Genomic DNA, 12,906 nt, shown 5'->3' with positions numbered 1-12,906 from the left:
ATGCTTTCTTCTGGAATCTCTCCTAAAGGACCTGCCTGAGGCACTTCTTGAAGAAGTGTCCGTCTTTTCAGAAGTATGTCCATGTTGGTTTGCCAAGTTTCTTTCTTTCTTCCATCATAGATTTGCATGAGTAATGCTTTGTGTCAGCTAAAATGTTAGCTCGGCTATGAGGTAACTAGGTGATAGGAATTTGTCAGCTCCATTATAATCTTATGGGACCGCCATCGTATACGCAGCCCATCACTGACCTGAGACGTCGTTATTTGGGGTGTGACTGTACTTTAAGAATGCAAGTGAATACCCAGGGAGGGCTGAGAACGCGTAGGTAATTACACTATACATTAATTACTCTTAGCCAAGTAATTTCCAAGGCAAACACACAAACATCACCTCGTGTTATCTTACAGTGCTATGTTATATTTAACGTAGGAATTCTGTGTATTTTAATACTTAATAAGGTGTGGGAAGGAACTTCCAAAGGTAATAGCACTTGGTCCTAGGAAGGTCTTAAAACGCCGTTTGATTTCAGAATGCCTCATTTTGTAGATTTAATCCAGAATCTGCAGTTTCCGGCGACGCAGTAGTCCGCCCCCCCAGTTTCTCCTGGCCAAAGCCTCCCACTTTCCTCTCTACCCCCACAACCCTGTCAAGCGCACCTGGACCAGGTACAACAGGGGTGTATGTGTGAGTGTGAGTGTGTGTGTAAATGCATCTGGGAAAGGCTAGGCAGGGTGAATATTCCCTAGACCCCGCTCTTCACCGTCACTCTACCACAGCAGCTCACTGCCCTGCCCCGCCCCTCCGCGGCCCTGGAAAGCAGCCTCCGGAAAGAGGAAACCAGCTATCTCCCATGTCGCCACAAGATGGCACCACAAGCTCGGGACTGGCTTTCTCTGCGTTCCCATCAGAAAAAAACGAGCGATCTGACCTAGGAGCCGAGGCTCCCAGGGAGACCTCTGGATGCCACTCCCCGGGCTGCTTCTCCTCCTCGGGGTGACTCGGGCCCTCTGGAGTGACCTGCATGGCTTTGTGGTTCGGGCTCCTATAGGGCCCAGAAGCCAGCATGGAGACTTAGGGCTTCTCTTGGGTTACTTTTCTCCTCGTTCCCAGCATGCAGACCAAGGTTGGGATGAATTCTGAACGTGGGGCAGAGTCCCTGTCCCCAGAGCAACTCTGAGAGCACCTTACCCTTCTTCCCACGGCACAGGCACCAGCCTTCCTCCCCAGTTCAGTCCCTGCTTCTTTCTTTCTTTTTTTTAAAAGACAGGTTCTTGCTCTGTCGCCCAGGCTGGAGTGGAGTGGTGCAATTATAGCTCACTGCAGCCTCGACCTCCTGGTGAGACGTGACAGCGTGCCTGCAGCCCTCGCTCTCGGCGCCTCCTCGGCCTTGGTGCCCACTCTGGCCGTGCTTGAGGAGCCCTTCAGCCCACCGCTGCACTGTGGGAGTCCCTTTCTGGCCTGGCCAAGGCCGGAGCCGGCTCCCTTAGCTTGGGGGGAGGTGTGGAGGGAGAGGCGCGGGCGGGAACTGAGGCTGCGCGCCGCGCTTGCAGGCCAGCGCGAGTTCGGGGTGGGCGTGGGCTCAGCTGGCCCCGTACTCGGAGCGGCCGGCCGGACCGCAAGCCCCGGGCAGTGAGGGACTTAGCACCTGGGCCAGCAGCTGCTGTGCTCGATTTCTCGTCGGGCCTTAGCTGCCTTACCGCGGGGCAGGGCTCAGGACCTACAGCCCGCCATGCCTGAGCCAGCACCCCCCCCCCCCCCCCCCCCCCGGCTCCGTGGGCTCCTGTGCGGCGCAAGCCTCCCAGCCGAGCGCCGCCCCCTGCTCCACGGCGCCCAGTCCCATCGACCACCCAAGGGCTGAGGAATGCGGGCACACGGCGCAGGAGTGGCAGGCAGCTCCACCTGCGGCGCCGGTGCGGGATCCACTGCGTGAAGCCAGCTAGGCTCCTGAGTCTGGTGGGGACTTGGAGAACCTTTATGTCTAGCTAAGGGATTGTAAATACACCAGTTGGCACTCTGTATCTAGCTCAAGGTTTGTAAACACACCAATCAGCACCCTGTATCTAGCTCAGGGTTTGTGAATGCACCAATCGACACTCTGTATCTAGCTACTCTGGTGGGGAGTTGGAGAACTTTTGTGTCTACACTCTGTATCTAACTAATCTAATGGGGACCTGGCGAACTGTTGTGTCTAGCTCAAGGATTGTAAACACACCAATCAGCACCCTGTCAAAGCGGACCAATCAGCTCTCTGTAAAATGGACCAATCGGCTCTCTGTAAAAATGGACCAATCAGCAGGATGTGGGTGGGGCCAGATGAGAATAAAAGCAGGCTTGCCCAAACCAGCAGCGGCAACCCGCCGGGGTCCTTTTCCACAGTGTTGGGGCTTTGTGCTTTCACTCTCTGCAATAGGCTTTGCTGTTGCTCGCTGTTTGGGTCCACACTGTTTTCATGAGCTGTGAATGTAACACCGCGAAAGTCTGCAGTTTCACTCCTGAAGCCAGGGAGACCACAAACCCATCTGGAGGAACAAACAACTCCCGACGCGCCGCCTTAAAAGTTGTAACACTCACCGTGAAGGTCTGCAGCTTCACTCCTGAGCCAGCGAGACCACAAACCCAGTAGAAGGAAAAATCTCTGAACACATCGAACATCAAAAGGAACAAACTCCGGACACGCCGACTTTTAAGAACTGTAACACTCACCGCGAGGGTCTGCGGCTTCATTATTGAAGTCAGTAAGACCAAGAACCCAGCAATTCCGGACACTGGGCTCAAGAGATCCTCCCTTGTCAGCCTTTCGAGTAGTTGAGACTACAGGTGCACACAACCATGTCCAGGTAATACCCAGACTGGTCTCCAAATCTTGGGCTCACCGTTGGCCGCCTAAAATATTGGGCGGCTTGTTTCTCCTTTCTTCCTCTGTGGCCCTGTTTCTTGCTCTGTCTCTGCCTTTATCTCTCCCCTGTCTGACTCCTGTTCCTCTTTCTATCCCTGTGTCCCAGTGGTTTTGTCCTTACTAGTTTACCTTCTCTCTCTGCTTCTCTTTCCTTCCCTTCCATTCTTCCCTTTTTCCAGCCTCCTCCATACCTTAAGACTTCCTCATTTTGTTCCAACAAGCTAGTTTTAAAAACTAGTTGCTGGTGTGTGTTACATGGCAGACACCATGCCCGGCTCTGGAAAGTCAGTGAAAGCAAACTGCGTCCACAGCCCAGAGCGGAGCTACGGTGGACAAATCTTCAGTGCCCAGAAGAATCTTTCACTTTCACCTTCCCCCCTGTCTGTCCTCACCACTTCACCTATCGTGTTTAAGTAGGGGGGGATCTGGGGCAGTAGGGGTAGAACTGTGTCCCCCTCCGCCCCATCTGGACAGTTCCCCCTACCAACCCCTAAGTAGTGGAGTCAGGCTTGGCAGAGCGACTGAAAGCCCCAGGTTTTGAGACCCTCTTTATTCTAACCTAATCCCACCTCCCCACAGTTAACGGGCTTGGAGCCATGAGACCTGGGTTCAGGAACCAGCTTTGCCCCCAGATTCCTCTGGGAAGGTTTTTTCTGGGCCTGCTGGACACCCGTCTTCCCTGGCAATGAGCCAGGTGTATCAGTAATCCCCTGCTGTCCTCCCACTCTGCACCCCAAGGTGCTCCTGACTGATCCCTCACTCCTCCTTTAGCCTCACCTAGCACTCCCAGTTGCTCTCCTCAGTCTTGAAGATGTTGGCCTTGGGTCATCACTGAAAGGCTTGGTCTCCTGGTTGGACTTCACTTGGCCCAGGACAGGAATGAAGAACTACCCACCAGCCCCCACCACTCCAGTATATAAACAAGTCTCCCCAGGTGCCCCCTCCCCATCACTCTGATTTTGGGCTGGGAGGCCCCACTAAAGGGCCAACCGAGAGTAGCTGAGTAGCTGCTGCAAATGACCCAATGACTAAGATTTCAGCGTTGGCACTTTTTTCCCTTGAAATTGTTACAGGCGGTAAACATCCCAGAGCCAGTGGGGTAAGATGGACTATGAAGATTTTCAACCTTTACCCAGGCATTTACCTGCTTCCCCCAGCCCACCATACTTTCTCCCATCTCTCTCCAGGGCAAAGTTTCTTTGTCCTTCCACCGGGGCTCAAGACCCTAGTCCCTTCTCTTCATCTAGAAACTCCCTCCTGGGCAGGTGTGGTGGCTTACATCTGTAATCCCAGCACTTTGGGAGACCAAGGCAAGAGGATCGCTTGAGGCCAGGAGTTTAAGACCAGCCTGAGCAACAAAGCAAAATCCTGTATCTACAAAAAATTTAAAAATTAGTCAGGTGTGGTGATGGATACCTGTAGTCCTAGCTACTTGGGAGGCTGAGGCAGGAGTATCACTTGAGCCCAGGAGTCCGAGGCTGCAGTGAGCTGTGATCACCCCACTGCACTGCAGCCTGAGCGACAGAACAGGACGCTGTGTCTAAAAAAAAAAAAAAAAAATAGAAACTGCCTTTCTCTTTCTCTTCCATGGAACTGGCCCTTTCCTCTCAGTATGGTAACTTTTTACACCACTTCCATCTTTAAAACATCCTCCTCCATGCTAGCCAATGTAATAGGACAAGAGAAATCATTTCAAATGTTAAATAAAAGTCCTAAGAGGCCATTGGTTTGGACTGAGCTCCTGCATTAGGCCCAATAGACCAAACCAAAATGAAGTCACTCATGCCAAAGTTTCCCTATCACCAAATGAAACTTAAGACATTTATCTGGCCTTCCAAGAAATCAGGAGGAGAGATAATAGCCAAACTCCCAAACAGGCCAGGTTCAATCAGCATGACAGTGAAGTTCAGTCTGTCTCTAATCCTTACAACAGAAAGTTACCTGAAGTAACCTGACTGGGCATGTGGTGGGTCATGCCTGTAATCCCACCACTTTGGGAGGCCAAGGCAGGTAGATCTCTTGAACTCAAGAGTTCGAGACCAGCCTGGCCAGCATCGTGAAACTCCATCTCTACAAAAAATACAAAAATTAGCCGGACATGGTGGTGCACACCTGAAATCCCAGCTACTCGGGAGTGGAGGCAGAGGTTGCAGTGAGCCCAAGATCATTTGAGATCTGAAATTCATGATTGCACTACTGCACTCCAGCCTGGGCAACAGAGTGAGATTCAGTCTCAAAAACAAACAACAACAAAAGTTACCTGAAGTAACCTGACATCAACCAGTTATTTTTTTATTTTTATGCTTTTTTTATTTTTGAGACGGAGTCTCTCTCTGTCGCCCAGGCTGGAGTGCAGTGGCTCGATCTCGGCTCACTGCAAGCTCTGCCTCCAGGGTTCATGCCATTCTCCTGCCTCAGTCTCCCGAGTAGCTGGGACTACAGGCGCCCACCACCGTGCCTGGCTAATTTTTTTTGTATTTTTAGTAGAGATGGGGTTTCACCGTGTTAGCCAGGATGGTCTCTATCTGACCTCGTGATCCACCTTCCTTGGCCTCCCAAAGTGCTGGGATTACAGGCGTGAGCCCCTGCGCCTGGCCACCAGTTATTTTTAAATTGTTCTGTTTCCCTGTTTCTGCCTTACTAAGAAAGTAACTTTGCAATGACCAATCCACTCTTTGTTCTTTGTTTCTGGCTTCTTCAGCCTATTCTACCTGTGAAACCTGCATCCTCTGCTCAGCTCAATGAGACGCTCATTCTTTTTTATAGAAGTAAGTGTGATAATATATCTATTTTTTGTTTTTGTCTATAGTTCCTGGCTGACAGCCCATATAACCCTTGTAATTGCCTAAGAGACTAGAGTGTGATAAGAGTATCTTTCCTTAAAATATTTGGCCTTTCATCTGAAACAGCTCTGGAGCAGCTCCAGAATAAGCGTAAAGGTAAAAGATGGGCCGGGTGCAGTGGCTCACATTTGTAATCCCAGCACTTTGGGAGGCCAAGGTGGCAGATCACGAGGTCAGGAGTTCAAGACCAGCCTGACCAACATAGTGAAACCCTGTCTCTACTAAAAATACAAAAATTAGCTGGGCATGGTGGTGCATACCTGTAATCCCAGCTGCTCAGGAGGCTGAGGCAGGAGAATTGCATGAACTCGGGAGGCGGAGGTGGCAGTGAGCTGAGATCGCCACTGCACTCCAGCCTGGACAACAGAGCGAAACTCCATCTCAAAAAAAAAAAAAAAAAAAGTGAAAGATGGGCTTGTTCTTTAGAGCCACAACTGAGCTTACGTTCATAACCACAGGATGGGTGGCTGCTTGCCAAGGGAACCAACCATCTGCTCAGAGCCCCACCCTCCACCTTTGGGGAGGGGAGAGGAACCGAAGGTTGATCACCAGTGGCCAATGATCTAATCGATCATGCCTACATAATGAAATCTCCATAAAAACCTGTAACGACTAAGTTCAGGGATTTTCCAGGAAGGTGGTCTTGTATGGAAGATTTCTTATTCGGGGATGGAAGCTTTTGTATTCGAGGCCCTTCCAGAGTGTGCCCCGTTTACCTCTTCATCTGGCTTTTCATTTGTATCCTTTAAAATATGCTTTATAATAAACTGCTAAACGTAAGCAAGTGCTTCCCTGCATTCTGTGAGCTGCTCTAGCAAATTAGTCAAACCCAAGAAGAAGGTCATGGGAATCCTGATTTATAGCCAGTTGGCCAGAAGTACAGGTAACACAACCTGGGGCTTGTAATTGGGATTGGAAGTGGGGGACAGTCTTGTGGGACTGGGATCTGATGCTATCTCCAGGTAGATAGTGTTGGAATTGAATTAAGAACACCCAGCTGGTGGCCACTGCAGAACTGGCTCCTTGCTTGATATGGGTGGGTGGGGAAGCCCCACATATGTGGTATCAGAAGTGTGTTTCTGGAGTATAGTAGGAGAAATTGAGTTTGTTTTCTACTCATACACAGAGAAAGAAAATCACTAAAGAGCAACAAATTGTATTCTGTTCAGATAATATAGTGGAAGAAATATTCCATTTATAGTAGTACCAAAAAGGATAAAGTACCTAAGAATAAATGTTCAGACAATATAAAGGACATTTTAAAACTTCTAAAGGACACAAAAGAAGACATGAAAACACACCATGTTAAAGGACAGGAAGACTCAATATCATAAAGATTGTCATTTTCTGTCTTTTTCTTTTCTTTTTTTTTTTTTTTTTTTTTTTTTTTGAGATGGAATCTCGCTCTGTTGCCAGGCTGGATGGAGTGCAGTGACTCAATCTCGGCTCACTGCAACCTCCAACTCCCGGATGCAAGCGATTCTCCTGCCTCAGCCTCTCAAGTAGCTGCGACTACAGGTGCATGCCACCACGCCCAGCTAATTTTCATATTTTTAGTAAAGACGGAGTTTCACCCATGTTGGCCAGGATGGTCTCAATCTCTTGACCTTGTGATCCACCTGCCTCAACCTCCCAAAGTGCTGGGATTACAGGCCTGAGCCACCACGCTCGGCCAAAGATTGCAATTTTCTATGAGTTACTTGACACATTTAATATAATCCCAGTAAAGATACTGACAATATTCTTTTTAAAAAACGACACCAGCTAATTCTAAAGTTCATTGAAAAAACAAACACTAGTCAGATAAAGATACTGACAATATTCTTTTTAAAAAACTACACCAGGTAATTCTAAAGTTCATTGAAAAAACAAACACTAGTCAGCCATGGTAAGTGGCTTGCATCTGTAGTCCCAGCTACTTGGGAGGCCAAGGTAGGAGGATCACTTGAACCCAGGAATTTGAGGCTGCAGTAAGCTATGATCACACCTGTGAATAGCCACTACACTCCAGCCTGAGCAACATAGCAAGACTGTGTCTCTTAAAACAAAAAAAGGCAGAAGGTCTTTCTTAAGAAGCATTAAAAAGAATTACTCCTATAGATATTTAACATTTTATGGCACCTCAATAATTAAAGTGGTCCTAGAGAATGGATAAACATTAGCCCAATGGAACAGAGCAAAAAGCCCAACTATAGACCTCAACACAAAAAATTCATGGTGTTGAAAAAAGGGGGATCAATATTTTATACTTTATACTTAAATTCCAAATGAGTTTACAATTTTACATGTAAAAAATAATGAGATTACATTAAATTCTGTTATGATCTCAGAATGGAGGTTTTTTTACTTATGACTCAAAATCCAGAAGTCATAAAATATCAATTCAAAAACATTTTTAAAATGTCATGAGAAAATATTATAAGCAAAGTCAAAATACAAACCAACAAATTGGGTGAAAAAGAAATTTACAGCTCATATCAAAAATGGCTAATCTTCCTAATATTTAAAGAGCTCCCAAATGTCAAAAACAGAAATAGAAACAACCAGCACTAGAAAAATGAACAAAGTAGATAAAATAACAGTTTGTGGGAAAGGAGACACATGACTCTTAAACATATTAGAGGATGCTCAACCTCACTCAAAATAACACAAAAGCAAATGAAAAGGTTTCTACGTAATTCAATGGGGAAGATACCTTTAAACAAAAAGTGCTGGAACAATTGGATATCACCATGAAAAAAAAAAACCTCAACTTCATACCATATACAAAAATTAATTCAAAAATGGATCACAGGTCAGGCAAGGTGTCTCATGCTTATAATTCCAGCACTTTGAGAGGCCAAGGCAGGTATATAACTTGAGCTCAGGTGTTTGAGACCAGCCTGGGCAATGTGGCAAAACCCTGTTTCTACAAAAAATATAAAAATTAGCCAGGTTTGGTAATGTATACCTATAATGCCAACTACTTGAGAGGCTGAGTGGGGAGGATTGCTTGAGTCCAGGAGGTTGAGGCTGCAGTGAGCCAGGATTGCACCACTGCACTCAGCCTAGGCAACATACCGAGACTCTCTCTTCTTTCTTTCTTCTTCTTTTAAGAGATCAGGTCTTGCTATGTTGTCCCGGCTGGCCTCGAACTTCTGGGCTCAAGTGATCCTCCCTCAGCCTCCCAAGTACCTGGGAATACAGGCATGTGTCACTGCATCCAGCTACACTAAGAACTTTTAAAGCTCAACAATATTAATGGTCCATTTCTTAAATAAGCAAAATATTGAACAGATAGTTCACAAAAGAAGACACGTGCCCAATAAGCAAATTAAAAGTGGCTCAACATTGTCAGTCATACCTGTCAGAGTGGCTAAAGTTTAAAAGACTGACTATACCGCATGTTGACAGGACCACTTTGGAAATGTTTGACAGTTTTTCAATCCAGCAATTCCACTTCTAGGTATTTACCCAGATGAAAATATATGTCCAAACAAAGACTTATACACAGATGTCTGGAGCAGCTTTATTTAATAACCAAACCTGAAAAGTACTCAAATGTTCATCAATGAATGAATGAATACACTGTGCCTCTTATCTAGACAATGGAATGTGTTGGCAATGCAACAAACTACAGATACACAGAATAACATGTATTACTCTCAAAACCATTACAGTGAGGGGAAAAAGACACAGAAGAGTACATACTGTGTACTCATTTCATTAATATGAAATGCTAGAAAAGTGAAATGTGATCAGCGGTTATGGAAAGGTCAGTGGCTGCTCAAGGCTGGAGGTGGCAAGCACTGACGGGAAGTGACGTGGAGAACTTTGTGAGCGGATGGGAATGTTCTGTATTTGATTGTAGGGGGTGGTGGTTACTCAGGTGTTCACATTTGTCAAAGCACCTCAAATGATACATTTTATTTTTATTTTATCTTTATTTAATTTTGAGATGGAGTCTCGCTCTGTTGCCCAGGCTAAAGTGCAGTGGCATGATCTCAACTCACTGCAACTTCTGCCTCCTGGGTTCAAGCAATTCTCCTGTCTCAGCCTCCCGAGTAGCTGGAACTACAGCCATGTACCACCATGCCTGGCTAAATTTTGTATTTTTAGTAGAGATGGGGTTTCACCGTATCGGTCAGGCTGGACTCAAACTCCTGACCTCCGGTGATCCACCTGCCTCGGCCTCCCAAAGTGCTGGGATTATAGGTGCGAGCCAGCCAAATAATACATTTTAAAAGGGTGTTTGTTGTATGTAAATTACACCTTTAAAAAATATGTAAATGCTAGGGGAAGAGAGAAACCAAACCAAACCCTGTTCTTTGCTGGAGCTAGAAATCCAAGATTACAAAGCAATAAACAATTGGACAATAAACAGGCTGGGCTAGGTGGCTCATGCCTGTAATCCTAGCAGTTAGCGGGGCCAGGGCCAGGTGGGAGGATCACTTGAGGCCAGGAGATAGAGACCAGCTTGAGAAGGCCCTGTCTCTACAAAAAAAAAAAAAATGCCAGGCATGGTGATCCTTTAAGCCTGGGAGGTTGAGGCTGCAGTGAGCCATGATCACTGCACTGCACTCCAGCCTGGGTGACAGAGTGAGACCCTGTCCTAAAACAAACAAACAAACAAAAAACAAAACAAAAAAAACTTGAACAATAAACAAAAAAATTACACTGAGATACAAATTTTCACCTTCCAGAATGTCAAAAGATCCAAAAGTTTAATAACACAGTGTATTGACATGACTATGAGAAAAAAACACCACTGACAATGGGAGTGTAAATTGGTATAATCCCCAGAGAGGGTATTCTGGCAATATTTACTAAATTATAAATGCTTTGATTTAGCAATTCCACTTCTAGGATTTTATCTTATAGATAAACTCTACCACAAATAGCACATGTTAAAGGTTATTCATTGCAAAAGTATTTAAAATAGCAAAACACAAAAAATAATCGAAATCTCTATCAGTCCAGGACAGGTTGAATAATTTATGATACATCCATCCTGTGGAATCCTGTGTAACTACAAGAAAGCACAGGGAAAGGCTGTCTGTGGTAACATGGAAAGATCCTCCGTGGGGTGATGTTAAGTGAAAAAGGCAACATTGTGTTTCTATGTTGCCATTTGTATAAAAACAGGAACAACAAAAACCCAGAAGATACATATTTGGATTTTCTTGCATATATTTTTTTTAAGAAAACAAAACCTTCTGGAAGAATTACCAAGAAACTAATCACAGGGGATGGGGGAAGGCATGGGAAATATGTGTGGCGGGAGAATTTTCATAATATGCTTTCCTATCTTTTTAAATGTTTAGCCAACCAAAATTTAAATACTGGCTGGGTACAGTGGCTCACACCTGTAATCCCGGCACTTTGGGAGGCTGTGGTGGGAGGATCCTGCGAGCCCAGGAGTTCAAGACCAGCCTGAGCAACATGGGGAGACATCCTCATCTCTACAAAAGAGATTTAAAAAATTAGCCAGTTGTGGTGGCACAACCTGTGGTCCCAGCTACTCAGGAAGCTGACGCAAGAGGATCTCTTGAGCCCCAGAGTTCAAGGCTACAGTGAGCTATGATCATGCCACTGCACTCCAGCCTGGGTGATAGAGCAAGACTGTCTAAAAAAAAATTTTTTTAAATGCTTAAAAATAAGGCAGGTGTGGTGGCTCACACCTATAATCCCAGCACTTTGGGAGGCCTAGGCAGGCAGATCACTTGAGGTCAGGAGTTCGAAACCAGCCTGGCCAACATGGTGAAATCCCATCTCCACTAAAAATACAAAAATTAACAAGATGTGGTGGTGTGCACCTGTAATCCTGGCTACTTGGGTGTCTGAGGCAGGAGAATCACTTGAATCCGGGAGGTAGAGGTTGCAGTGAGCTGAAATTGTACTCTACTCCAACATGGGCGACAGAGTAAGACTCTTGTTTCAAAAAATAAATACATTTCAATAACATCAAAATAACACATATATTAATATATTAACTAGGATACTATAACTATTATCATTATTCACCAGGTTATCTTGAAGAAAAATATAATACATAAGAAGTGTCTAGTCCAGTATAAGGACATATTTGGCACACAGTAATGGTTACTATTTCTATACCCTGCCCTTCAAATACCCGCACACAACCTGTCTCGTACTTCAGGTTCTAGTTCCCCAAAGTCCAGTTGCCTGGCTACCTCTTCCAGCTGTGCCCTTGCAGGGACTTCTCCTCTGCTGAATGATTTTCCACGTCTCTTCTTATTGTCCACCTATTTGGTAGCTGGGATGCGGAGGACATCACCTCCTCAGGGAAGCCTTCTCTGATTGACACACACCCTCTTCCTCCCTCTTCACACGGACCCTTTAGGTGGCCCTTGTCCTCCCTCCCTTGTGGACTGCAGGGTCTGCTCAGTCCTCTGTAGTCCTGGAGTGCTGGCCAAGGATCGAGCTCCCCTCCACAGGGTGGGGATTCATGGCAGGGGCAGGCCTTACACTCCACCCACATAGACATCCAGAAAAGTTTCGGTTTCCCCTAAACGTTATGTTGATCTTCCCATGCTCACAAAGGGTTTGGGTTTCCCCTAAGTTGTGATCTCATTTTTCCTGTCTTCCCTACCCCCCAGCCCTACCCCAGCCAAGGGGCAGTGACAGCTTTCATGGTGAAGATGCCTGGGGTTTCCTGGGCAGCCCTTCATATACTGTGTAATAGCAATGGAAGGAATCCACAGGTGAACGCTGATGCGGGAAGCTCCCAGTCCAGCAGGGAGGGCAGCCATATATGCAAGGAGCAGAAACACAATGTGGAATGGATGCAGAGAGCCAGGCAAGGGCATAGAGGACAGGTCTCACTGGGCCTCAAAGAGTGGCTGCAGTGTGGCTGCGGGGATTGGAGGGCAGGCTTTGGAACAGACAGCCTCAGCTAGAAAGCCCTGGGAGGGCCCATGAGAGGCCTCCAAGTAGGCAAAGGGGCAACAGCAGGTGCAGCAGCCTGGAACTCTAGGAAGGGGCCCTGGAAACCTGAACCTCAATGGCCATGGCAGTGACAGAGGGGTCTGTGCTGGGCTTTAGGGAGGTGCCTCAGGCAATGTGGAGGACCTCCAGGAGGAGGGACAAGGCAGTGTCTGGCAAAGGCAGGGACAAACAGCAAACAAGACAGAGCCAGGCACCCAGGAAGGGCAGAGACCCCTGGGG

This window comes from Symphalangus syndactylus, chromosome 5 (assembly GCF_028878055.3).
Source record: "Symphalangus syndactylus isolate Jambi chromosome 5, NHGRI_mSymSyn1-v2.1_pri, whole genome shotgun sequence".
In the NCBI taxonomy this organism is placed as follows: domain Eukaryota; kingdom Metazoa; phylum Chordata; class Mammalia; order Primates; family Hylobatidae; genus Symphalangus; species Symphalangus syndactylus.
This window is presented reverse-complemented; position numbering follows the sequence as displayed.